Source organism: Arachis ipaensis, chromosome B8, assembly GCF_059453495.1.
Source record: "Arachis ipaensis isolate K30076 ecotype BB chromosome B8, ASM5945349v1, whole genome shotgun sequence".
NCBI lineage: Eukaryota > Viridiplantae > Streptophyta > Magnoliopsida > Fabales > Fabaceae > Arachis > Arachis ipaensis.
Window position 1 is genome coordinate 39810708 of NC_142443.1, and position 26746 is coordinate 39837453.

General features: G+C 39.3%; 1 long non-coding RNA gene and 1 other non-coding gene across 2 annotated transcripts; both read right to left on the reverse strand.

Moving 5' to 3' along the window:
• Window positions 1-26410, reverse strand: LOC148547766 (uncharacterized). The gene is made up of 5 exons (XR_015896783.1): window positions 25848-26410; window positions 2226-2301; window positions 2053-2134; window positions 1823-1971; window positions 1-276 (listed from the first exon to the last, which is right to left on the reverse strand). It is a non-coding gene; the product is annotated as an uncharacterized LOC148547766 (long non-coding RNA).
• Window positions 11516-11623, reverse strand: LOC148547767 (small nucleolar RNA R71). Its single transcript, XR_015898992.1, has one exon. It is a non-coding gene; the product is annotated as a small nucleolar RNA R71 (small nucleolar RNA).
• Window positions 26411-26746: the final 336 nt, after the last annotated feature.

Here is a 26746-nt window from a genome sequence, read left to right on the forward strand (position 1 = left end):
TGACTCGACATTGTATCGTGATTGATTTGAAAAAAAAACCAAAAAATAAATACTTTATCTTAAGAAAAATACAAGCAGGCATAGATTCATATACAGGACTCCTTACATAATAACTCAATATATTATACATATAAAACATACAATTCCTATCCCTCTTACAAACTTGTGATAACAAAGACGAGGGAAGAAAATAATCTAATTAATACAACAGCATGTAAACCAAACGCAGTATAACTCTTCTTAATGCTTCTTCATCCGGTTCCTGAAAAGGTAAAGCTGTAGGGGGGTGAGAACCTAACCACACGGTCTCACCATGGAATTTCAAAGTTGTCATAAGAAGATATTTAATAAGAAAACTGTTCTCAAGCTCAATGATTATCATTGCCTTATGAATCTTTTAAAACCCATAGGAAATCGTTCAAAACTTTTTCAAAGAATCAATGTTTAATCTTTCAAAAATTCAAAACCTTTCCTTTCTTATAAGAAAATCTAAATCCGAAACCAACCACGCAATCAAACAACACAGTCATTAATTCAGCACCAAAGTTCATTCTCAAATGTAGCACGTCAGGACAAACACAGGCAAGACAGACAAGGAAAGCACAAGTAGGTAGCAGTTACAGCAAATAGTTCAAGTAGCAGTTAAGAACAGTTTAGCAATTAGGCAAACCAAAACAAGTTCAAATCCAAGCAAAGCATACAAATGCATATGATGCATGCCTGTCCTATGGATGATGAGGCTCATCTGTCGATTATCCAGCCAACCCGACAAGTCTGAATTGTCCTTAGACTGTCCCCCGACGTGCATCCCCAAGAGTCTATGCATAGCTTTTTCTTAAATAATCAATATTGCTCAATGGGGGTAACATTTCCGAGAATTTATATAGTGCCCGGTCACACTTACATCGTAGGGTCAACAGAGTATCGAGTTTTCAACCTGGTACATGTGGTGGCAAGCCATGGTACTTTGTCCAAGAAACCTCGTATCTCAGATAATTCAAATTCACAAGCCAAATGAATAATTCAAAGTTCATATCTCAACATCCTCAACATTCTTAACATCATAATCATTCATCAATCCAAACCTCATTTCTAAATATATTCAAAAACCATATCTCAAGAAAATCCTCATCGTCCTTCTTTCCATTCTGTTCATTAACAATCCCAATTCAAAACATAATTCTTTCTTTGATAAATAAGTCAACCTTAAAACCTATAATGTTTAAAAACAAGTCTTTTTAATTAATTACTTCGAATAAAACTTCCAATTTTATAAAAATTTCGGCAGCATCTCCTCTAAAACTCGGATTCTGCCACCTTTTTTGGGTCCCAACCAAACCAAACCAAACACCTGTTAATCATTCAAATCACTTCCAATAACCATTATCACAACAAAAACACTCAACCTAAAGAAATTACAAAATCCAGAATTCAATCAACCAATCCTATAAATCGTAATTTAAACCAGCTTCAATCAACAGCATCAATCAATAATTAAGAATTCTCGGTCCTCTCAAACAATTTCCAAAATAGCTAATCATTCTCAATAAACAAACCGTTTTCAAATATCAAGTCCTCTCCAAATTTGTTTCAAAATCAAATTCCGATAATTCAAAGAAAACCACTTTAACAACATCAGTCAACTAATCAGAATATTCAACTTTCTCAATCGACTGGTCAATCGAACTAACAATCTCATTCATCCAAAGCAACTAAATTCAATTCATAAGACTTACGAAATCACAAAAATGTATTTTATGCATTAATATCGATTTATAACAACTCTGGAAAGTAAAACAAGTTTAAGAAAAGCGCTCCTAGCTCGAATAATCAAAAGCCATAAATCAAATACGTCCAAGAAACCTTTTTCTCTCGACTCGCACTCAACGGCAGCTGCATCCGCCGCTCCGTTCACTTCCACAACAACAGAAACGGCTTCTATTTTAACCATTCAAGTACTGGAACTCGACCCTAGAATGTCAGCATCACAAAATTCTCAAAAATCTATAGCAGAATAACAGCGGTAAAGATATCAAGATTAGAATAACTTACTGCAGCTATAGGAAATAGAACAATAAAGCAACAAAGGAGAAGCAGGGACCTGTGCATCCGTTTTAGTGGCAATAACACCATTCTGATCGGTAAGACAGCATAGACACCAGCAAAATCAGAATAGCGGGGCAAAATAAAAATGGAACAAATTCAAGAAAGGAGGGAGTGGTTACCGATAAATCTGGCCCGATTCTGACAACGGCGTACAGTCAAGTAACTAGCAACAATCAAAACCCAAGAAGATAGAGGCTTGATGCGAGCAGAAATTGGCGAGTTAAGAATGATTATAAAATATGCGTTGTATGTATAGTTCTCAACCAACCAGAAATCCGCTCATCAATTTAGAAGGGTGTCACAGAAATTAAAATTAAAATACTGGGAGTATGGATCCCAGGTCATCTCCCAACGAGTTGCAGAAAAGTGTGCTATTTTATTAATTAGATGTTTTCAAAAAGGTTTGAGTTGAATGGCAGAAAATTAAATTAGAGAATTTATATAAATTTAAATAAAAGCCTTGACTGGGAGTTGATTAGTTGGAAGCCCTATTCTTGTCGGAGTACTCTTAAGATTAATTGACAATTGAGGATTATTATGTTTAGTTGTCCCTTACTAAGTAAGGAAAAGTCAAACGAATTGGAGTGCTGTATCTATCCACAAGTTCCAATCCGCTCTTGGGAGGATTGGTGTTAATGACTAGAGAGCAATCCAACAATAAACCCAATTGCAATCTTTCTCTTGAGCATCCCAACTCAAGGGTTCATTTCAATCAACTCCTCATCAAGTTAGGGAACTACTCGCTCATTGTAAATGTAAAATTCATAACATAAGAAAGGAAATTAAAGAAAGACATGATAAATAATGATAAAAGGATTGATTAAAAATAAAAGTAATTCTTGTATTTAATAAATGCTAAAATAATCCAATAATAAAATTAAGTAAATTAAGGAACATGGAAGAGTAAGAGACAAGTAAAGAGAACGAACTAGAATGTCAAAGTCTTGATGAGGCAATAACTCTTCTCAATATCCCAATGTAAAAACAATGAACATAACAAAATCCTAAAAACTATGAATGTGTAGAGAGAAAAACCTAGAGGAGAGGAAAACTAGATCTAAAAACTAAAACTATGTGGAATGAATGTTGTTATTGGTTTTTGCATGTTCTCTGGCTCTAGTCTGCTTTTCTGGGCCGAAAACTAGGTCAAAATAAGGCCCGAAATTGCCCCCAGCGATTCTGCAGATTATGCAGATCACGCATGTCACGCGGTCGCGTCATCCATGCGGCCGCGTCATTCGGCTTTCTGCTTTGCCACGCGGTCGCGTCATCCATGCGGCCGCGTCACTTGTGCTATTCCATGCCGCGCGGTCGCGTCATCCATGCGGCCGCGTCACTGCGATTTCCTCTTCTTCGCGCAGTCGCGTCATCCATGCGGCCGCGTCGCTTCTCGCTGGTCATCTCCTCAATTTCTTGTGTTCCTTCCATTTTTGCAAGCTCCCTTTCCAATCTATAACTCATTCATGCCCTATAAAGCCTGAAACACTTAACATACAGATCACGGTATCGACTGGAATAAGAGAGAAATAAAATACATAATTAAAAGTCTCTAGGAAGCAAGTTTTCAATCATGCAATAACTTCAGGAAGGAATTATAAATGCATGCTTATTTAATGAATAAGTGGGTAAAGATCATGATAAAACCATACAATTAAACACAATATAAACCATAAAATAGTGGTTTATCAACCTTCCCACACTTAAACATTAGCATGTCCTCATGCTTAGTTGAAGGAGATAAAATGAAAGAGTAAGAACATGTAAAACCTGTGCAATGCAATGCAACCTATATATATGAATGCAACTATATGATTCTTGTCCACTTGATCTAAAGTAAATAAGCTCTTCAAAATAATTACAAATCAAATTCTACTAACCCAATTCTTATAAAGCAAGAGCAGATAAAAATGCAAGAAGATAGCTCATGAAAGCAGGGAACATAATATTTCAAGCATGGAACCCTCACTGATGATGTATGTACACTCTAGTCTCTCTAGTGTATAGGGTCATCACTCTATCCTTCTCTAATCATGCTCTCTAATTTTTGTTCTTCTCCTAATCAATCAACAACATTTAATACACCAATGCAAACATCATGAGGTCTTTTCAAGGTTGTAATGGGGCCAAGGTAAGGGTAAGAATATATATATGGCTAAGTAAGCTTATAAATTGAATCTTTAATTAACCCAAGCTTTAACATAACCTATATATATTCTATATAACTTTAGAATTCATACCTAGCTACCCAGAAATCTCCTTTCACATTCCATACTCATGTATCAACCTTTTATTTTTATTTTATCATACATGCATTGATCTTTGAATACTTGACTCAGCATTGGGGTAATTGTGTCCCCTTATTTATTTACTTATTTATTGAATATTTTTGGATTTTTCTCTTTTTTTTTCAACATAAACATAGCTTATCAATGCACATAGAGTTTTAATTCTTATAGTTTCACATGAGTAGGTATCCAAATTCCCATTATATTATCATGACTCATTTCCTTATTATCCTTTGTTCCCACAATTTCCCATAATTAAATAACACACACAATTCTATCTTAAGCTAACCAAAGATTCAATTTGGGGTATATACTTGTTTTTCCGCTTAAGGCTAGTAATGTGGTAAAGTGTAGAACAAATGGGATTTAAAGGCTCAAAGTGGCTAACAAAGGTAATTGAAAGGGTAGGCTTTATTTGGATAAGTGAGCTAAACAAATAATGGCCTCAATCATATGCAAACATATAAATATAATAAACATTGGACATATAGGATGAAACAAAATATAGATTACAGTCATAGAGAAGTAAACACACAAGAATAAAATAATTATGGTTAAATAATGTAACCATTCATAAAGGCTCAAATCTCACAGGTTGTGTGTTCTTTAGCTCAAAAATCATGTTCTAAATACAACTTCAAGCAAATTTAACATAAAAGTTTTAATTAAAATTAGTGAAATTTTGTTCCAAAGATAGGGTTTTAGAAGAAACTTATTGTCTTTTTAATCAAACAGAACATGCATGCAACTAATCTATTACTATGCAATTTATCCTATTCTACAAAAGAAAAATCTAACTAAATATCCTAATTTATTGGTGCTAGGGAATAGAAATTACCTCCGGAAGTCAGGTACTGACCGACCTCCCCACACTTAAGGCTTTGCACCGTCCTCGGTGCCATCTGTCAAGAACAAAGGTGGGTTGGTAGCAGTATCTCCACAGTCGGGACCATCATGGCTCCCTGTGCTGGTAAAGGAAGTGGAGTCCGGGGTATCTGAGTCCTTGAATTTTCCCATGATCAGCTCCTTGGGGTATGTGAATCGGCGCTTGTTACGGCGCTCTCTCATCTTAGCTTTCTGTTCCTGCCGATCCAACCTTTCAAGTATCTGATGGAGCAGTTGGGCTATTGCAGGTGCTTGTGGTGTTGAAGAAGGAATATCTTCAACTGGTTCAGTGGGCTGGCTGGTAGTGGCTGCTGGAAGTCTAAGGTACTTCCCGTTGGGGACATATTGATCATCCCGGGGAAGCATGGCTTTGGTGTCCCCAGCTCTGTAGGAGACTCCGGCTGCTGAGACAAGATCTGAGACCAGGGCGGGAAAAGGTAAGTTGCCCGCAATATGTACGTGTCCCATGGCATTCCGGATATGTCTTGGTAGATTCAAAGGTTGGTCTGTAAGGATGCACCATAGTAGAACGGCCATGTCCGCAGTGAAGGAGGACTCGTGAGTGCTCAGAATGACGTAATGGGACATAATCTGTGCCCATACGCGAGCCTCCAAGGTAAGTGCTGAAGCCGAAATTCCCTTAGGGCGGGTACGATGGTATCCGTAGATCCATCTGTTGCCAGGTAGTGCGATAACTCTGAGAACGGCGTCCCAGTCAAATTGGTACATCTGGCGCTTGAGTGCAGCTTCTTGAAAGGCATCCAATCCTTCTGGAATAGGGGGAAGACTTAGAACTTTTTGAATGGCCTCTTCTGTAATGAGGACTTATTTCTGACGGACATAGACAGACTGCAGGGTTGGCAGGTGGAAGTTGGAGTATAACTCGACTACCCAAGAAAGATTGACCTGCCTTGGCTGTCTTTGTAGGAAACCCCATTGTCTTCGGGCAATTTGCGGCTCAACAAAGGTAGCAATAATGGACGGGAGGAGAAGAAGGTATTCGTTGTTGTAACTCCTTTCATCCAGGATGGGGAACATCTGCTCACAGTAGCGATTTGAGAATCGCGCAGTGTCCTTTGCTGGGAAGGCTTTTTCTTTATCATCAACCTTTATGATCCTCTTAATCTTCTTTGTTGAGGGCTTTACCGCAGTTGAAGAGGGTTCTGCCACTAATGCTCTCTTTGTACCTCTTCTTGCTGGTTGTTTGGGAGTAGCTTTCTCCTTTCCTTTCTTGGTGCCCATCCTGAAAAAGGAAAGAGAAAGTAAATTAAATTTAAAGGGGTAAAGCAAGGAAGAGGGTGATGTAAGTGATAATCAATGCACAATAAAGAAGAATGACGTTAACACATGGTCCGGATTACATGTGAAAAGTCCATCAATGGAAATATAGCAAGTGCATGTAAGGATAAGTAAATGCAAGGGGTTTATTGGCATGCAGGCAAAGGCATGAGTAGCATATATCAAGCATTCAATGTCCAATTTAAATATATTATCACTCGTAACTAACCATCACGTTTGTATTGACAATTAAATTCAATGAATAAAATAGTAAAGGAAATTTGTGAAAAGCAAGCATTGAATATTAGAGTAGAAAAATGTAGAGAAGTTCATAATGCCATATGGGCTTTTTCACAAACACATAGCATGCATGTAGAAGAAGCTCTTGAACATGCAAGTAATCCCTTAAAAAGCAATATATAATTGTCAAACAAATTTACAACAATCCACAAGCATATAATAATAAATAATGACTCACATAAATTGATAACACCAAGTAAAAAGGAAAAAAGAAAGGAAGAAGATATGAGTAATGAAAGTAAAAAGAAAAGAAAAGAAGATAACATATAAAAATAAGAAGAATAATAGAAAAGTAAGGAGGGAAGGAGAAAGAAAAAAGAAAAACCTTGTTAATGGGGTGAGAGAGAGTAAAAGGTGAGAAAGAAGGAAGAAGGGAGGAAGGGAGGGAGAAGAAATAAGGAGGGAAAAGAGAAAATAGGATTTGGGGAGAAAAAGATATGATAATTGGCAAATTAGGAAAACTGTGCGGCGCAAGCAACGCGGTCGCGTGGGGCAAGCGGTCGCGCGACTTGCGCATAAACTCAATGATGCGGTCGCGTCAATCATGCGGTCGCGTGACCCGTTTTAGGCTAATGGCACGAGGGTAGCCTCGCTGATGAGCGGATAATTTATACGCTTTTTGGCATTGTTTTTAGTATGTTTTTAGTAGAATCTAGTTACTTTTAGGGATATTTTTATTAGTTTTTATGTTAAATTCATATTTCTGGACTTTACTATGAGTTTGTGTGTTTTTCTGTGATTTCAGGTATTTTCTGACTGAAATTGAGGGACTTGAGCAAAAATCAGATTCAGAGGTAGAAAAAGGACTGTTGATGTTGTTGGATTCTGACCTCCCTGCACTCAAACTGGATTTTCTGGAGCTACAGAACTCAAAATGGCACGCTTCTAATTGCGTTGGAAAGTAGACATCCAGGGCTTTCTAGCAATATATAATAGTCCATACTTTGAACGAGTTTAGATGACGTAAAAGGGCATTGAACACCAGTTCTATGCTGCTGTCTGGAGTTAAACGCCAGAAATAAGTCACAAACCAGAGTTGAACGCCAGAAATACATTACAACCTGGCGTTCAACTCCAGAAAGAGCCTCTGCACGTGTAACATTCAAGCTCAGCCCAAGCACACACCAAGTGGGCCCCGGAAGTGGATCTATGCATCAATTACTTACTTCTGTAAACCCTAGTGACTAGTTTAGTATAAATAGGACTTTTTACTATTGTATTAGACATCCTGAGTTTTATCTTCGGATCATAGTAGTCTTGGTTACTCCGGTTCCCCTCTGGGGCCGAGACCAATGAACTCCATTATCACTTATGTATTTTCAACGGTAGAGTTTCTACACTCCATAGATTAAGGTGTGGAGCTCTGCTGTTCCTCAAAGATTAATGCAAAGTACTACTGTTTTTCTATTCAATTCAACTTATTCCGCTTCTAAGATATTCATTTGCACTTCAACTTGAATGTGATGAATGTGACAATCATCATCATTCCCTATGAACGCGTGCCTGACAACCACTTCCGTTCTACTTTAGATTAAATGAGTATCTCTTAGATCTCTTAATCAGAATCTTCGTGGTGTAAGCTAGATTGATGGCGGTATTCATGAGAATCCGGAAAGTCTAACCCTTGTCTGTGGTATTCTGAGTAGGATTCTAGGATTGAATGACTGTGACGAGCTTCAAACTCACGATTGCTGGGCGTAGTGACAGACGCAAAAGGAGGGTGAATCCTATTCCAGCATGATCGAGAACCTCAGATGATTAGCCGTGCTGTGACAGAGCACTTGGACCATTTTCACAAGAGGATGGGATGTAGCCATTGACAACGGTGATGCCCTTGCATAAAGCTAGCCATGGAAAGGAGTAAGACTGATTGGATGAAGACAGCGGGAAAGCAGAGGTTCAGAGGAACGAAAGCATCTCTACACGCTTATCTGAAATTCTCACCAATGAATTACATAAGTGTTTCTATCCTTAGTTTATTATTTATTTTCGAAAACTCCATAACTATTTTATATCCGCCTGACTGAGATTTACAAGGTGACCATAGCTTGCTTCATACCAACAATCTCCGTGGGATCGACCCTTACTCACGTAAGGTTTATTACTTGGAGGACCCAGTGCACTTGCTGGTTAGTTGTATCGAAGTTGTGACAAATTATGAATTGAGATTAGAGCACCAACTTTTTGGAGCCATTACCAGAGATCACAATTTCGTGCACCAAGTTTTTGGCGCCGTTGCCGGGGATTGTTCGAGTTTGGACAACTGACGGTTCATCTTGTTGCTCAGATTAGGTAATTTTCTTTTTGTTTTATTTTCAAAAATTTTTTCAAAAATCTTTCAAAATCTTCTCCTTTGTTTTCGAAAAAAATTTTAAAATAAAAATGTTTTCAAAAATATATTTTTCTTCAGAATTTTTAAGAATGAATTCTAGTGTTTCATAAAGCTTGTTGAAGCCTAGCTGGCTGTAAAGCCATGTCTAAATTCTTTTGGACTGAGGTTTCACTTATACTCAAGAGAAGAGCTTCTTTGTCTATCTTAGCAAATTAGCTGATGCATGTAATAGCATACTAAAGCTTGGCTGGCTATTAAGCCATGCCTGACCCTTTAATTGGAGCTTTAGACTAAAGAGCATAAGATTCCTGGAATTCATATTAAAAATTTTGGAATCCTTATTTTTTCTTTTTCAAAATGATTTTCGAAAAAAAATTAAAAGAAAATACAAAAAAATCATAAAATCATAAAAATCAAAAAAATATTTTGTATTTCTTGTTTGAGTCTTGAGTCAGATTTAAAGTTTGGTGTCAATTGCATAGTCATCTTGCATTTTTCGAAAATTCATGCATTCATAGTGTTCTTCATGATCTTCAAGTTGTTCTTGGTAAAGTCTTCTTGTTTGATCTTGATGTTTTCATGTTTTGTGTCTTTTCTTGTTTTTCATATGCATTCTTGCATTCATAGTGTCTATACATGAAAAATTTTTAAGTTTGGTGTCTTGCATGTTTTCTTTGCATTAAAAATTTTTCAAAAAATAAGTTCTTGATGTTCATCTTGATATTCAAAGTGTTCTTGGTGTTCATCTTGACATTCATAGCATTCTTGCATGCATTCATTGTTTTGATCCAAAATTTTCATGCATTGAGTCTTTTTCATGTTTTTCCCTCTCATCATTAAAAAATTCAAAAATCAAAAAAATATCTTTCCCTTTTTCTCTCTCAAAATTTCGAAAATTAGATTTGACTTTTTCAAAACTTTTTAAAATCTAGTTGTTTCTTATGAGTCAAATCAAATTTTCAATTTAAAAATCTTATTTTTTTCAAAATCTTTTTCAAAAATCAAATCTTTTCATTTTTCTTATTTATTTTCAAAAATTATAAAAATATTTTTCAAAAATATTTTTTTTATTTTATTTTATCTCATAATTTTCGAAAATATCATCATCAATTAATGTTTTGATTCAAAAATTTCAAGTTTGTTACTTACTTGTTAAGAAAGATTCAAACTTTAAGTTCTAGAATCATATCTTGTGATTTCTTGTGAATCAAGTCATTAATTATGATTTTAAAAATCAAATCTTTTTCAAAACTAATTTCAATCATATCTTTTCAAAAATATCTTCTTATCTTATCTTTTTCAAAAATATGATTTCAAAATATCTTTTCTAACTTCTCATCTTCTTATCTTTTCAAAATTGATTTTCAAATTTGTTTCAACTAACTAACTAACTTTTTGTTTGTTTCTTATCTTTTTCAAAACTACCTAACTAACTCTCTCTCTCTAATTTTCGAAAATATCTTCCCTCTTTTTCAAAAATTCTTTTTAATTGACTAATTATTTTAAATTTTGATTTTAATTTTCGAAAAATTACTAACCTTTTTCAAAAACTATTTTCAAAAATCACTAACTCTTTTTCAAAAATTATTTTCGAAAATTCTCCTTCTCTCTCATCTTATTCTATTTATTTATTCATCCACTGACATCTCTGCTCTCCTCACCCTTGTGTTTCTTTCCTTACATTACATTCTTTGTCCCCTTCCTTTCTTCCACTCACACAGGGACTTCTATACTGTGGTATAAAGGACCCCTATTATTATTATTATTATTATTTCTGTGCCCTCTTCTTTGTCATATGAGCAGGAGCAAGGACAAGAATATTCTTGTTGAAGCAGATCCAGAACCTGAAAGGACTCTGAAGAGTAAACTAAGAGAAGCTAAATTACAACAATCCAGAGATAACCTTTTTGAAATTTTCGAACAAGAAGAGGAGATGGCAGCCGAAAATAATAATAATGCAAGGAGGATGCTTGGTGACTTTACTGCACCTAATTCCAATTTACATGGAAGAAGCATCTCCATTCCTGCCATTGGAGCAAACAACTTTGAGCTGAAACCCCAGCTAGTTTCTCTGATGCAGCAGAACTGCAAGTTTCATGGACTTCCATCTGAAGATCCTTTTCAGTTCTTAACTGAATTCTTGCAGATATGTGATACTGTTAAGACTAATGGAGTAGATCCTGAAGTCTACAGGCTCATGCTTTTCCCTTTTGCTGTAAGAGACAGAGCTAGGATATGGTTGGACTCTCAACCTAAGGATAGCCTGAACTCTTGGGATAAGCTGGTCAAGGCTTTCTTAGCCAAGTTCTTTCCTCCTCAAAAGCTGAGTAAGCTTAGAGTGGATGTTTAGACCTTCAGACAGAAAGAAGGTGAATCCCTCTATGAAGCTTGGGAGAGATACAAAGAACTGGCCAAAAAGTGTCCTTCAGACATGCTTTCAGAATGGACCATCCTGGATATATTCTATGATGGTCTATCTGAATTGGCTAAAATGTCATTGGATACTTCTGCAGGTGGATCCATTCACCTAAAGAAAACGCCTGCAGAAGCTCAAGAACTCATTGACATGGTTGCTAATAACCAGTTCATGTACACTTCTGAGAGGAATCCTGTGAATAATGGGACGCCTATGAAGAAGGGAGTTCTTGAAATTGATACTCTGAATGCCATACTGGCTCAGAACAAAATATTGACTCAGCAAGTCAATATGATTTTTCAGAGTCTGAATGGAATGCAAGCTGCAGCCAACAGTACTCAAGAGGCATCTTCTGAAGAAGAAGCTTATGATCCTGAGAACCCTGCAATAGCAGAGGTGAATTACTTAGGTGAACCTTATGGAAACACCTATAATCCATCATGGAGAAATCATCCAAATCTCTCATGGAAGGATCAACAAAAGCCTCAACAAGGCTTTAATAATGGTGGAAGATACAGGTTTAACAGTAGTAAACCTTTTCCATCATCCACTCAGCAACAGACAGAGAACTCTGGACAAAATACCTCTAATTTAGCAAACTTAGTCTCTAATCTGTCCAAGGCCACTGTAAGTTTCATGAATGAAACAAGGTCTTCCATTAGAAATTTGGAAGCACAAGTGGGCCAGCTGAGTAAAAGGATCACTGAAATCCCTCCTAGTACTCTCCCAAGCAATACAGAAGAAAATCCAAAAGAAGAGTGCAAGGCCATTGACATAACCACCATGGCCGAACCTGTAAGGGAAGGAGAGGACGTGAATCCCAAGGAGGAAGACCTCTTGGGACGTCCAGTGATCAATAAGGAGTTTCCCTCTGAGGAACCAAAGGAATCTGAGACTCATCTAGAGACCATAGAGATTCCATTGAACCTCTTTATGCCATTCATGAGCTCTGATGAGTATTCCTTTTCTGAAGAGAATGAGGATGTTACTGAAGAGTAAACTGCCAAGTTCCTTGGTACAATCATGAAGTTGAATGCCAAATTATTTGGTATTGAAACTTGGGAAGATGAACCTCCCTTGTTCACCAATGAACTAAGTGATCTAGACCAACTGACATTGCCTCAGAAGAAACAGGATCCTGAAAAGTTCTTAATACCTTGTACCATAGGCACCATGATCTTTAAGGCTCTGTGTGACCTTGGTTCAGGAATAAACCTTATGCCCCTTTCTGTAATAGAGAAACTGAGAATCTTTGGGGTACAAGCCACTAAAATCTCATTAGAGATGGCAGACAATTCAAGAAAACAGGCTTATGGACAAGTAGAGGACGTGTTAGTAAAGGTTGAAGGCCTTTACATCCCTGCTGATTTCATAGTCCTAGATACTGGGAAGGATGAGGATGAAGCCATCATCCTAGGAAGACCTTTCCTAGCCACAGCAAGAGCTGTGATTGATGTGGACAGAGGAGAAGTGATCCTTCAAATAAATGAGGACAACCTTGTGTTTACAACTCAAGGATCTCTCTCTGCATCCATGGAGAGGAAGCATAAAAAGATTCTCTCAAAGCAGAGTCAAACAAAGCCCCCACAGTCAAACTCTAAGTTTGGTGTTGGGAGGCCACAACCAAACTCTAAGTTTGGTGTCAAACCCCTATATCCAAACTCTAAGTTTGGTGTTGGGAGGTCTCAACAAAGCTCTGCAAGTCTGTGAGGCTCCATGAGAGCCCACTGTCAAGCTATTGACATAAAAGAAGCACTTGTTGGGAGGCAACCCAATGTTTATTTATCCAATTTTCATTGTTTTTCATGTTTTATTAGGTTCATGATCATGTAGAGTCACAAAATAAACATAAAAATTGAAAACGGAATCAAAAACAACAGAAGAAAAATCACACCCTGGAGGAAGACCTTACTGGCATTTAAACGCCAGTAAGAAGCATGTTTTGGGCGTTCAACGCCATAACAGAGCATGGTTCTGGCGCTGAACGCCAGAAATGGGCAGCATCTGGGCATTTGAACGCCAGAAATGCACCCTGGAGAAGAGCTGGCGCTGAACGCCCAGAACAAGCACCAATCTGGCGCTGAACGCCCAGAGTTGTGTGCAAGGGCATTTTGCATGCCTAATTTGGTGCAACGTTGTAAATCCTTGAACACCTCAGGATCTGTAGACCCCACAGGATCACCTCAGGATCTGTGGACCCCACAGGATCCCCACCTACCTCCACTCACTTCTTCTCACCCCTCTTTCACACAATCCCATAAACATTCTTCCCCAAAACCCTTCACCAATCACCTCAATCTCTCTTCCCATCACCTCTTCACCACTCACATCCATCCACTCTTCCCTATAAACCTACCTCATAAACCCCACCTACCTTCAAAATTCAAAATCAATTTCCCACCCAAACACACCCTATATGGCCGAAACCTTACCCCCCTCCCTTCCCTATATAAAGCCCTCCATTCTTCCTCATTTTCATACAACACAACCCTCTCTTCCTCTCCTTGGCTGAAACACACCTCCCCCCTCCTCTCCATATTTTCTTCTTCTTCTTCATCTATTCTTTCTTCTCTTGCTCGAGGGCGAGCAAAATTTTAAGTTTGGTGTGGTAAAAGCATAAGCTTTTTGTTTTTCCATTACCATTGATGGCACCTAAAACCGGAGAATCCTCTAGAAAAGGGAAAGGGAAGACAAAAGCTTCCACCTCTGAGTCATGGGAGATGGAAAGGTTCATCTCCAAAGCTCATCAAGACCACTTCTATGATGTTGTGGCCAAGAAGAAGGTGATCCCCGAGGTCCCTTTTAAACTCAAGAAAAATGAGTATCCGGAGATCCGACATGAAATCCAAAGAAGAGGTTGGGAAGTTCTAACAAACCCCATCCAACAAGTCGGCATCCTAATGGTTCAAGAGTTCTATGCTAATGCATGGATCACTAGGAACCATGATCAAAGTAAGAACCCGAATCCAAAGAATTATGTTACAATGGTTCGGGGGAAATACTTAGATTTTAGTCCGGAAAATGTGAGGTTGGCGTTCAACTTGCCAAACATGGAAGAGAACGCACGCCCCTACACAAGGAGAGTCAACTTTGATCAAAGGTTGGACCAAGTCCTCATGGACATATGTGTAGAAGGAGCTCAATGGAAGATTGACTCAAAAGGCAAACCGGTTCAACTGAGAAGACTGGACCTTAAGCCTGTAGCTAGAGGATGGTTGGAGTTCATTCAATGCTCAATCATTCCCACTAGCAACCGGTCTGAAGTTACTATAGACCGGGCCATCATGATCTATAGCATCATGATTGGAGAAGAGGTGGAAGTTCATGAGATTATACCTCAAGAACTCTACAAGGTGGCTGACAAGTCCTCCACTATGGCAAGGTTAGCCTTTCCCCACCTCATTTGCCACCTATGCAATTCGGCTGGGATTGACATAGAGGGAGATATCCTCATTGAAGAGGACAAGCCCATCACTAAGAAAAAGATGGAGCAATCAAGAGAGCATAGAGAAGCTCATCATCAAGAAATCCCTGAGATTCCTCAAGGGATGCACTTCCCTCTACAGAACTTTTGGGAGCAAATCAACACCTCCCTAGGAGAATTAAGTTCCAACATAGGACAATTAAGGGTGGAACATCAAGAGCACTCCATCATCCTTCATGAAATAAGAGAAGATCAAAAAGCAATGAGGGAGGAGCAACAAAGACAAGGAAGAGACATAGAAGAGCTCAAGGACATCATTGGTTCCTCAAGAAGGAAACACCACCATCACTAAGGTGGACTCATTCCTTGTTCTTATTTCCTGTTTTTCGTTTTTTCTATGTTAAGTGCTTATCCATGTTTGTATCTTATTACATGATCATTAGTAGTTAGTAACTATGTCTTAAAGTTATGAAGATTCTATGAATCCATCACCTCTCTTAAATGAAAAATGTTTTAATTCAAAAGAACAAGAAGTACATAAGTTTCGAATTTATCCTTGAACTTAGTTTAATTATGTTGATGTGGTGACAATGCTTCTTGTTTTCTGAATGAATGCTTGAACAGTGCATATGTCTTTTGAAGTTGTTGTTCATGAATGTTAAATATGTTGGCTCTTGAAAGAATGATGAAAAGGAGACATGTTATTTGATAATCTGAAAAATCATAAAAATGATTCTTGAAGCAAGAAAAAGCAGCAAAGAACAAAGCTTGCAGAAAAAAAAATAGGCGAAAAAAAATAGAAAGAAAAAGAAAAAGCAAGCAGAAAAAGCCAAAAGCTCTTAAAACCAAGAGGCAAGAGCAAAAAGCCAATAACCCTTAAAACCAAAAGGCAAGGGCAAATAAAAAGGATCCCAAGGCTTTGAGCATCAGTGGATAGGAGGGCCTAAAGGAATAAAATCCTGGCCTAAGCGGCTAAACCAAGTTGTCCCTAACCATGTGCTTGTGGCGTGAAGGTGTCAAGTGAAAACTTGAGACTGGGCGGTTAAAGTCAAGGTCCAAAGCAAAAAAAAAAAGAGTGTGCTTAAGAACCCTGGACACCTCTAATTGGGGACTTTAGCAAAGCTGAGTCACAATCTGAAAAGGTTCACCCAATTATGTGTCTGTGGCATTTATGTATCCGGTGGTAATACTGGAAAACAAAGTGCTTAGGGCCACGGCCAAGACTCATAAAATAGCTGTGTTCAAGAATCATCATACTGAAGTAGGAGAATCAATAACACTATCTGAACTCTAAGTTCCTATAGAAGCCAATCATTCTGAACTTCAATGGATAAAGTGAGATGCCAAAACTATTCAAGAGGCAAAAAGCTACAAGTCCCGCTCATCTGATTGGAGCTATGTTTCATTGATAGTTTGGAATTTATAGTATATTCTCTTCTTTTTATCCTATTTGATTTTCAGTTGCTTGGGACAAGCAACAATTTAAGTTTGGTGTTGTGATGAGCGGATAATTTATACGCTTTTTGGCATTATTTTTAGTATGTTTTTAGTAGAATCTAGTTACTTTTAGGGATGTTTTTATTAGTTTTTATGTTAAATTTACATTTCTGGACTTTACTATGAGTTTGTGTGTTTTTCTGTAATTTCAGGTATTTTCTGGCTGAAATTGAGGGACTTGAGCAAAAATCAGATTCAGAGGTAGAAGAAGGACTGCTGATGCTGTTGGATTCTGACCTCCCTGCACTCAAAGTAGATTATCTAGAGCTACAGAACTCAAAATGGCGCGCTTCCAATTGCGTTGGAAAGTAGACATCCAGGACTTTCCAGCAATATATAATAGTTCATACTTTGAACGAGTTTAGACGACGTAAAAGGGCATTGAACGCCAGTTCTATGCTGCTGTCTGGAGTTAAACGCCAGAAACAAGTCACAAACCAGAGTTGAACGCCAGAAATACGTTACAACCTGGTGTTCAACTCCAGAAAGAGCCTCTGCACGTGTAACATTCAAGCTCAGCCCAAGCACACACCAAGTGGGCCCCGAAAGTGGATCTATACATCAATTACTTACTTCTGTAAACCCTAGTGACTAGTTTAGTATAAATAGGACTTTTTACTATTGTATTAGACATCCTGAGTTTTATCTTCGGATCATAGTAGTCTTGGTTACTCCGGTTCCCCTCTGGGGCCGAGACCAATGAACTCCATTATCACTTATGTATTTTCAATGGTAGAGTTTCTACACTCCATAGATTAAGGTGTGGAGATCTGCTGTTCCTCAAAGATTAATGCAAAGTACTACTGTTTTTCTATTCAATTCAACTTATTCCGCTTCTAAGATATTCATTTGCACTTCAATCTGAATGTGACGAACGTGACAATCATCATCATTCCCTATGAACGCGTGCCTGACAACCACTTCCGTTCTACTTTAGATTAAATGAGTATCTCTTAGATCTCTTAATCAGAATCTTCGTGGTGTAAGCTAGATTGATGGCGGTATTCATGAGAATCCGAAAAGTCTAAACCTTGTCTGTGGTATTCCGAGTAGGATTCTGGGATTGAATGACTGTGACGAGCTTCAAACTCGCGATTGCTGGGCGTAGTGACAGACGCAAAAGGAGGGTGAATCCTATTCCAGCATGATCGAGAACCTCAGATGATTAGCCGTGCTGTGACAGAGCATTTGGACCATTTTCACAAGAGGATGGGATGTAGCCATTGACAACGGTGATGCCCTTGCATAAAGCCAGCCATGGAAAGGAGTAAGACTGATTGGATGAAGACAGCGGGAAAGCAGAGGTTCAGAGGAACAAAAGCATCTCTACACGCTTATCTGAAATTCTCACCAATGAATTACATAAGTGTTTCTATCCTTAGTTTATTATTTATTTTTGAAAACTCCATAACTATTTTATATCCGCCTGACTGAGATTTACAAGGTGACCATAGCTTGCTTCATACCAACAATCTCCGTGGGATCGACCCTTACTCACGTAAGGTTTATTACTTGGACGACCCAGTGCACTTGCTGGTTAGTTGTATCGAAGTTGTGACAAATTATGAATTGAGATTAGAGCACCAAGTTTTTGGAGCCATTACCAGAGATCACAATTTCGTGCACTGCTCGCACTCACACAACTCTCTGTTCAAAATCATATTAATGCCAAATTTTGGGTGACTCGATCGCATGGGGCATGCGATCGCGTGAGTGGGCTTTAGAATGATACGACGCGGTCGCAGGGGGCACGCGATCGCGTGAGAGGGACTGCGCGTCTAGCGCTAGTCCAGCACCACTCTAGCACAACTTTGGGGTGTGCACCACTTTGACGTCGAAATCCTGGTCACACGGCGTGGGGCACGCGGTCGCGTGGGAGGCCATTATTCCTATATGACGCGGTCATGTCGGCGACGTAGTCGCGTGGGGTGATTTGTGCCATTGGCACGCCTCCAGCCCTGCTCCTGCGTAACTCTCTGTTCATATTATTATCGTCTCCAATCTCCTTGCGACGCGGACGCGTCAATGAGGCGGTCGCGTCGCGTGATTTATTTTTTTATTAAATAAAGGTATGTAAATGCAGATGCACGAAATGTACTAATGAAGAGAAGAGTTATTGAATAAGAAAACTAAAAATAAAAAAAAGAACGATCATACCATGGTGGGTTGTCTCCCACCTTGCACTTTGCTTTAACGTCCGTAAGTTGGACGCTCCACTAGCTCAGTCTTCAGCTATGTGGGAATCTTCCAAGAGGAAGATCTCGAGCTCCTTGTTTTTCTTCAGCTTCTCACCATGGTACAGCTTTAAACGATGTCTATTAACTTTGATAGGTTCAGAGCTTGAAGGATGACTTAGGTGATAGACTCCGTACGGTTCTGCCTTCTCTACTCTGTATGGACCTTCCCATCTTGATCTCAACTTGCCTGGCATGAGCCTTAGTCGAGATTTATAAAGGAGGACTAAGTCCCCAGGTTGGAACTCTTTCCTCTTGATGTACTGATCATGTACAGCCTTCATCTTCTCCTTGTATAGTCTTGAGTTCTCATAAGCTTCTTGGCGAAGGCTTTCCAGTTCCTGCAGTTGCAACTTCCTTTCAGCTCCGGCTCTCTCAATTCCCATGTTGCATTCCTTTACTGCCCAAAAGGCTTTGTGCTCTACTTCAACAGGGAGATGACAAGCTTTTCCATAAACTAAGCGGAAAGGACTCATCCCAATAGGTGTTTTGTATGCTGTTCTGTATGCCCAGAGTGCATCTTGTATCCTGGTGCTCCAGTCTCTTCTATGAGGTTTGACTATCTTCTGCAAGATACGCTTTATCTCTCTATTTGACACCTCGGCTTGCCCATTAGTCTGAGGATGGTAGGCTATTGCAACTTTATGAATTATCCCATGCTTCTTCATTAGTCCTGTTAGTCTCCTGTTACAAAAATGGGTGCCTTGATCGCTCACGATTGCTCGTGGTGATCCAAAGCGACAAATAATATAGTTTCTCACAAAGGAAACAACAGTGTTAGCATCATCATTGCGGGTAGAAATTGCTTCCACCCATTTGGAAACGTAATCCACAGATAACAATATATAGAAATAACCATTAGAATTTGGAAATGGACCCATGAAGTCAATGCCCCAAACATCAAAAATTTCACAGAAAAGCATAATCTGTTGAGGCATCTCATCCCTCCTGGATATATTACCAAATTTCTGGCATGGGAAACAAGATTTACAAAATTCAACAACGTCCCTAAAAAGAGTAGGCCACCAGAATCCACAGTCTAAGATTTTTCTAGTAGTTCTTTGAGGGCCAAAATGTCCTCCACTCTCAGATGAGTGACAGGCCTCTAAGATGGACTGGAATTCTGATTGAGGCACACACCGTCTAATTACCTGGTCAGCGCCACATCTCCATAAATATGGGTCATCCCATATATAATATTTAGACTCGCTTTTCAGCTTGTCTCTTTGATGCTTAGAAAAGTTTGGAGGAAAAGTGCGACTAACTAGATAATTAGCTACAGGTGCATACCAAGGGACTATCTCAGATACTACTTGCAGGTTATCAAATGGGAAATTATCAGCTATAGGAGTGGAGTCATCTGTAATATGTTCAAGGCGACTCAAGTGGTCTGCCACTAAATTCTGGTTACCACTCTTATCCTTAATTTCTAAATCAAATTCTTGTAATAGCAGTATCCAACGTATAAGCCTTGGTTTGGACTCCTTTTTAGCTAATAAATACTTCAGACCTGCGTGGTCTGAATACACTACTACTTTAGTACCAAGTAAATAGGCTCAGAATTTATCCAGAGCGAAAACAATTGCAAAAAGCTCTTTCTCAGTAGTAGTGTAATTCGACTGAGCGGCATCTAAAGTTTTAGACGCGTAAGCAGTAACAAAAGGATCCTTACCTTCACGCTGAGCCAGTGCTGCTCCTACTGCATGGTTGGAAGCATCACACATTATTTCAAATGGTTGGCTCCAGTCTGGTCCTCTTACAATTGGGGCTTGAGTCAGTGCAGTCTTCAGCTTATCAAACGCTTGTTTGCAATTTTCACTGAACTCGAACTCAATATCTTTCTGCAGTAGCCTGGATAAGGGAAGTGCTACCTTACTGAAGTCCTTAATGAACCTCCTGTAAAAACCTGCATGGCCAAGGAAAGAACGGGCCTCCCTCACAGAAGAGGGGTAAGGTAAACTAGAAATAACATCCACCTTTGCTGGATCTACAGAAATGCCAGTATTATACACAACATGTCCTAGTACAATCCCTTGTTTAACCATAAAGTGACATTTTTCAAAATTTAATACCAGGTTTGTACTGACACATCTATCTAATACTCTAGATAATCCATCTAAGCAAAGGCTAAAGGAATCGCCATAAACACTAAAATCATCCATAAAAACTTCCATACAGTCCTCAATAAGATCAGAGAAAAGACTCATCATGCACCTCTGGAAAGTAGCTGGTGCATTGCACAAGCCAAAGGGCATTCTCTTGTAAGCATAAGTCCCAAAAGAACATGTAAAAGTGGTCTTTTCCTGATCCTCAGGAGCTATATGAATCTGGAAATAACCTGTGTAACCATCTAGAAAACAATAATGCGATTTACCTGACAGGCGATCCAGCATTTGATCAATGAATGGAAGAGGATAGTGATCTTTACGGGTTGCTTGGTTGAGGCATCTGTAGTCAATGCATACCCTCCAAGCGTTTTGAACTCTGGTTGTCAGGAGCTCTCCATGCTCATTCTTCACTGCAGTGACTCCAGACTTCTTTGTCACCACTTGTACTGGGATTACCCATTCACTGTCTGAGATGGGATAGATGATATCTGCCTCTAGTAGTCTGGTCACTTCCTTTTTGACAACCTCTAGGATAGTGGGGTTCAGTCTTCTCTGGGGTTGACGGACAGGTCTTTCTCCCTCTTCTAAAAATATTCTATGCTCACAGATTTGAGGGTTGATGCCTACTATGTCTGCCAAACTCCAACCAATTGCCTTCTTGTGCCTCCTCAGCACACCAAGTAGCTGCTCTTCCTGATGAGAAGTGAGTTCCCTTACAATGATAACCGGAAACCTCTGCCCGTCTTCAAGGTATGCATATTTGAGGTGTGGAGGAAGGGGTTTTAATTTTATCTTCTGATCATGTTCAGGCTCTGGGTTGTCTGGAGCTGGTAACAGTAGTAAGGTACTGTCATTGTCCTCTGAGAATGTCCCCACACTTAGACCTTATCCTGTGTGCTTCTCTTCAAATTCCTCCTGATGGACTTCAGCCACGGTTTCATCTATAATGTCACACTTGAGGATAGAGTGATCCTCTGGAGGATGTTTCATAACTCCATTCAGATTGAAGATTACTACTCTGCCATCTATTTCAAAAGAGTATGTTCTTGAAAAAGCATCTAATTTAAACTTTGAGGTCTTCAGGAATGGCCTTCCGAGTAGGATTGATGATGGCTTGTCTGAGTCATTTTGGGGCATCTCCAGGATATAAAAATCAGTGGGGAACGTGAGTCCCTTAATGCCCACTAAGACATCTTCAGCAACTCCAACCACTGTAATAATGCTTTTATCTGCTAACACAAAATGAGCTGCCGACCTTTTTAAGGGAGGGAGCCTCAAAATATCATATATAGACAAAGGCATTATACTTACACATGCTCCTAAATCACACATGCAGTCAGAAATTATCACACCACCAATAGTACAATTAACTATACAAGGACCTGGGTCACTACACTTTTTAGGTAAATCTCCCATTAAAGCAGATATGGAACTACCTAAAGGAATAGTTTCTAATTCATTAATTTTGTCTTTATGTATACATAAATCTTTTAGAAACTTTACATATTTAGGTACCTGTTAAATAACATCAAAAAGAGGAATAGTTACCTCAACCTTTTTTAATATCTCTACCATTTTTGGATCAGGTTCCAACTGCTTCCTGGGCTTCCTTGCAAGTTGTGGAAATGGGATGGGAGTGGCATTTTCTGCAGTGTCTGCGCCTTTTAGTGCTTCCTCCTGTGGTTGCACTTCTTCTTCTTCAGCCGCGTCCTGTATGTCCTCTTCATCTTCAACATCTTCTATTTCCACTACCTCTTCAGCTGAGGCGTGTTCTGGTAGGCTTGTCTCTTCTTGATTCCTCTCCTGCAGTGTGGTTCCGGACCTCAGGGTGATGGCATTAATACCACCCTTGGGATTGGGTAATGGTTGAGAGGGAATACCACTGGAGCTCAAAGGTTGGTTATTGGAGTTATTCATTGATCCTATCTGGGAGACAAGAGCCTGCAAAGTAGCGGTCAGACCATTCAGAGTGGCATTAATGTTATTTTCCATGGTCTGTTGTCTCCGATCAATAGATTGTAGTAAGTCATCATTAGCAGATGAAGAAGGATAGGTAAATTGAGAGGTCTGCTGTTGGGTATTCTGTGGTCCTTGGGATTGCCTTAGGTGAGGTGCTCTGTAAGGCTAATTCTAATTCTGCTGCCTATTGTTGTTGTTATTCCACCTCTAATTTCCCTGATTATCTCTGCCTCCTCTGTTGTTGTTGTCCCTCCAATTCTGGTTAGAATTGTCCTGCCATCCGTGGTTATAATTGCCACCTTGATTGTACCCTTGGTTGGGGCGGTCATAGAAGTTATGTGTGGCTGCCACGGTGTTGTCTTCCTGCTGGAGCTGCGGACATTCATCAGTATAGTGGCTGTAATCAGCGCAAATTCTGTAAACTCTCTGTGGGACTAACTGTTGGTTTTGCTGTGGTGGAGAAGGTTGAGCTTGCTGAACTTGTTGTTGATTTAATTGCATCTGCTTCAGCAAGTTGGTCATTTCACAGATACTCTGAGTTAAAGCAGTAGTCTCTCTGTTAGAGGATACTTCTGCAACGGCTTTTGAACGGCCTTGTTTCTACCTGTAATTCTTAGTAGATTCAGCTAAGTCGCTGATCAATTGCCATGCCTCATCAGTGGTCTTGTACTTTTTCATAGACCCATTGCTAGCACTTTCCAATGTGGTCTTATCTTGGGGCCTCATTCCCTGTGTGACATAACCGAGTAACACTATCTTATCAATTATATGGTGGGGGCAAGCTTCCAGAAGATTATTGAAGCGCTCCCAGTATTCATAAAGCGTCTCAGATTCATCCTGAACAATCATGGAAATATCTTTCCTCAGTTTATCAGTAACTTCAGCTAGAAAGAACTTTTCCAAGAATTCTCTTCTCAGTGTATCCCAGTTAGATACAATTGCTGCTGGTTGAGTGTAGTACCACTCTCTTGCCTTCCCCTCAAGAGAAAATGGGAAAGCTTTCAGCAAAATTGAAGTTTCATCTGCACCATCACGCTTGACAGTAGAACAGGCTGCTTGAAAATCTCTCAGGTGCTTGATAGGCTCTTGAGCAAGTAAGCCATGAAACTTGGGCATCAAATTGAGCAGTGTGGTCTTTATTTCAAAGTCTGTAGCCACCGCTGGGTGATGCGCTTGAAATGGTTGCATTGTAAAATCAGGGGCTCCAGCCTCCTGGATAGTAACTCTCTTGGCTGCTGCCATGTTACCTGCACGTAAAACAACTAAATCAGTAGAACGGGGGCTGGTTTCTTTCTCAAGTGACGTTTCAGATCCGCCCTCAGGGAGGACTAACCGATGCCGAGCTTGCCTTATTCGTGAAATAGTTCTTTCAATCTCAGGATCGAATACTAGCAAGCTTGGGTCAGGAAGCGAACGTGTCATCTAATGAAAGAAACAAGAAGTTCATAGTAGCAAAATAAAATAAAATGCAAATAAATAAATTCCAATTAATAACTTTAGCACTCTATTGCAACTCCCCGACAACGGCGCCAAAAATTGATGCGAGCGGAAATTGGTGAGTTAAGAATGATTATAAAATATGCGTTGTAAGTATAGTTCTCAACCAACTAGAAATCCGCTCATCAATTTAGAAAGGTGTCACAGAAATTAAAATTAAAATACTGGGAGTATGGATCCCAGGTCGTCTCCCAAAGAGTTGTAGAAAAGTGTGCTATTTTATTAATCAGATGTTTTCAAAAAGGTTTGAGTTGAATGGCAGAAAATTAAATTAGAGAATTTATATAAATTTAAATAAAAGCCTTGACTGGGAGTTGATTAGCTGGAAGCCCTATTCTTGTCGGAGTACTCTTAAGATTAACTGACAATTGAGGGTTATTATGTTTAGTTGTCCCTTACTAAGTAAGGAAAAGTCAAACGAATTGGAGTGCTGTATCTATCCACAAGTTCCAATCCGCTCTTGGGAGAATTGGTGTTAATGACTAGAGAGCAATCCAACAATAAACCCAATTGCAATCTTTCTCTTGAGCATCCCAACTCAAGGGTTCCTTTTAATCAACTCCCCATCAAGTTAGGGAACTACTCGCTCATTGTAAATGTAAAATTCATAACATAAGAAAGAGAATTAAAGAAAGACATGATAAATAATGATCAAAGGATTAATTAAAAATAAAAGTAATTCTTGTATTTAATAAATGCTAAAATAATCCAATAATAAAATTAAGTAAATTAAGGAACATGGAAGAGTAAGAGACAAGTAAAGAGAACGAACTAGAATGTCAAAGTCTTGATGAGGCAATAACTCTTCTCAATATCCCAATGCAAAAACAATGAACATAACAAAATCCTAAAAACTATGAATGTGTAGAGAGAAAAACCTAGAGGAGAGGAAAACTAGATCTAAAAACTAAAACTATGCGGAATGAATGTTGTTGTTGGTTTCTGCATGTTCTCTGGCTCTAGTCTGCTTTTCTGGGGCGAAAACTGGGTCAAAATAAGGCCCAAAATCGCCCCCAGCAATTATGCAGATCGCGCATGTCACATGGTCGCGTCATCCATGCGGCCGCGTCATTCGGCTTTCTGCTTTGCCACGCGGTCGCATCATCCATGCGGCCGCGTCACTTGTGCTATTTCATGCCGCGCGGTCGCGTCATTCATGCGGCCGCGTCACTGTAATTTCCTCTTCTTCGCGCGGTCGCGTCATCCATGCGGCCGCGTCGCTTCTCGCTGGTCATCTCCTCAATTTCTTGTGTTCCTTCCATTTTTGCAAGCTCCCTTTCCAATCTCTAACTCATTCATGCCCTATAAAGGCTGAAACACTTAACATACAGATCACGGCATCGAATGGAATAAAAGAGAAATAAAATACATAATTAAAAGTCTCTAGGAAGCAAGTTTTCAATCATGCAATAACTTCAGGAAGGAATTATAAATGCATGCTTATTTAATGAATAAGTGGGTAAAGATCATGATAAAACCACACAATTAAACAGAATATAAACCATAAAATAGTGGTTTATCAAGGCTTCATCTGCGTTCTCCGGTGGCCAGTACAGCAGCGTGAAGTTCCGGCGACGCAGCAACAACCTGGGTAAATCAACGGCGAGCCCAGTAGCTTCGGTGACGGCGGAGGAAAGGCGGCGACGACGCTGGGCGTGAGCCTCCTCTCACCGCGTCTCTCTCTCTCTCCTCAGCTTCAATGGTGACAACGGCGGCTCCAAGGCGAACCAGCAGCGACGGCGACGGCTCGGGCTGGACAAACGGACAGTTGCGGTGACGTGCTTCCTGGAGAGGACAACGGCTGCGATAGGGACCCGCAAAGACGACGACGAACGCGAAGCAGTGGCAGCTTCTCCTTTGCATGTGCTCTGCTCCCGACGACGGCCAAGGCGACCCGACGACGTGGCCTAGCCGCTCCGGCGCCCTTCCACCGGCGCTCTCTCACCCTCGGATCTCCCTCTCTTCCTCCCCCTTTCCTTCTTTCTCAGATCTCCCTTTCTTCTTTCTTTTTTTTCCTATTTCTTTCTTTATTTCTTTCTGAAGGGGATGGGGTTAGGTCAAGGGAGTGGCGACATGGAGTGGCGGTGAGGTTAGGTTAGAGGTCGGATAGTAAATTAGGGTTTCTGATTAGGAATTTTGGGATTTGATTTGAGGCAAATTGGGGTTTTGTTTAATTTTAATAAAATTAAGAGATATTATATTAAATTAAATTCTAAATTAATCCTTTAAAATTATTTTAAAAATATTATTTAATTATCAATTTGTTAATTAGCTTTTAATTAAATATTCTAGTTTAAAATATAAGATAATATAATTAATTTTCTTTGTTTATAAGAATTAAAGTATTAAATTCCAGGATCTAAATTATTTAAACCAAATCATATAAAATTCTTATTATTTTACATTTGCTAAATTTTATAATTTA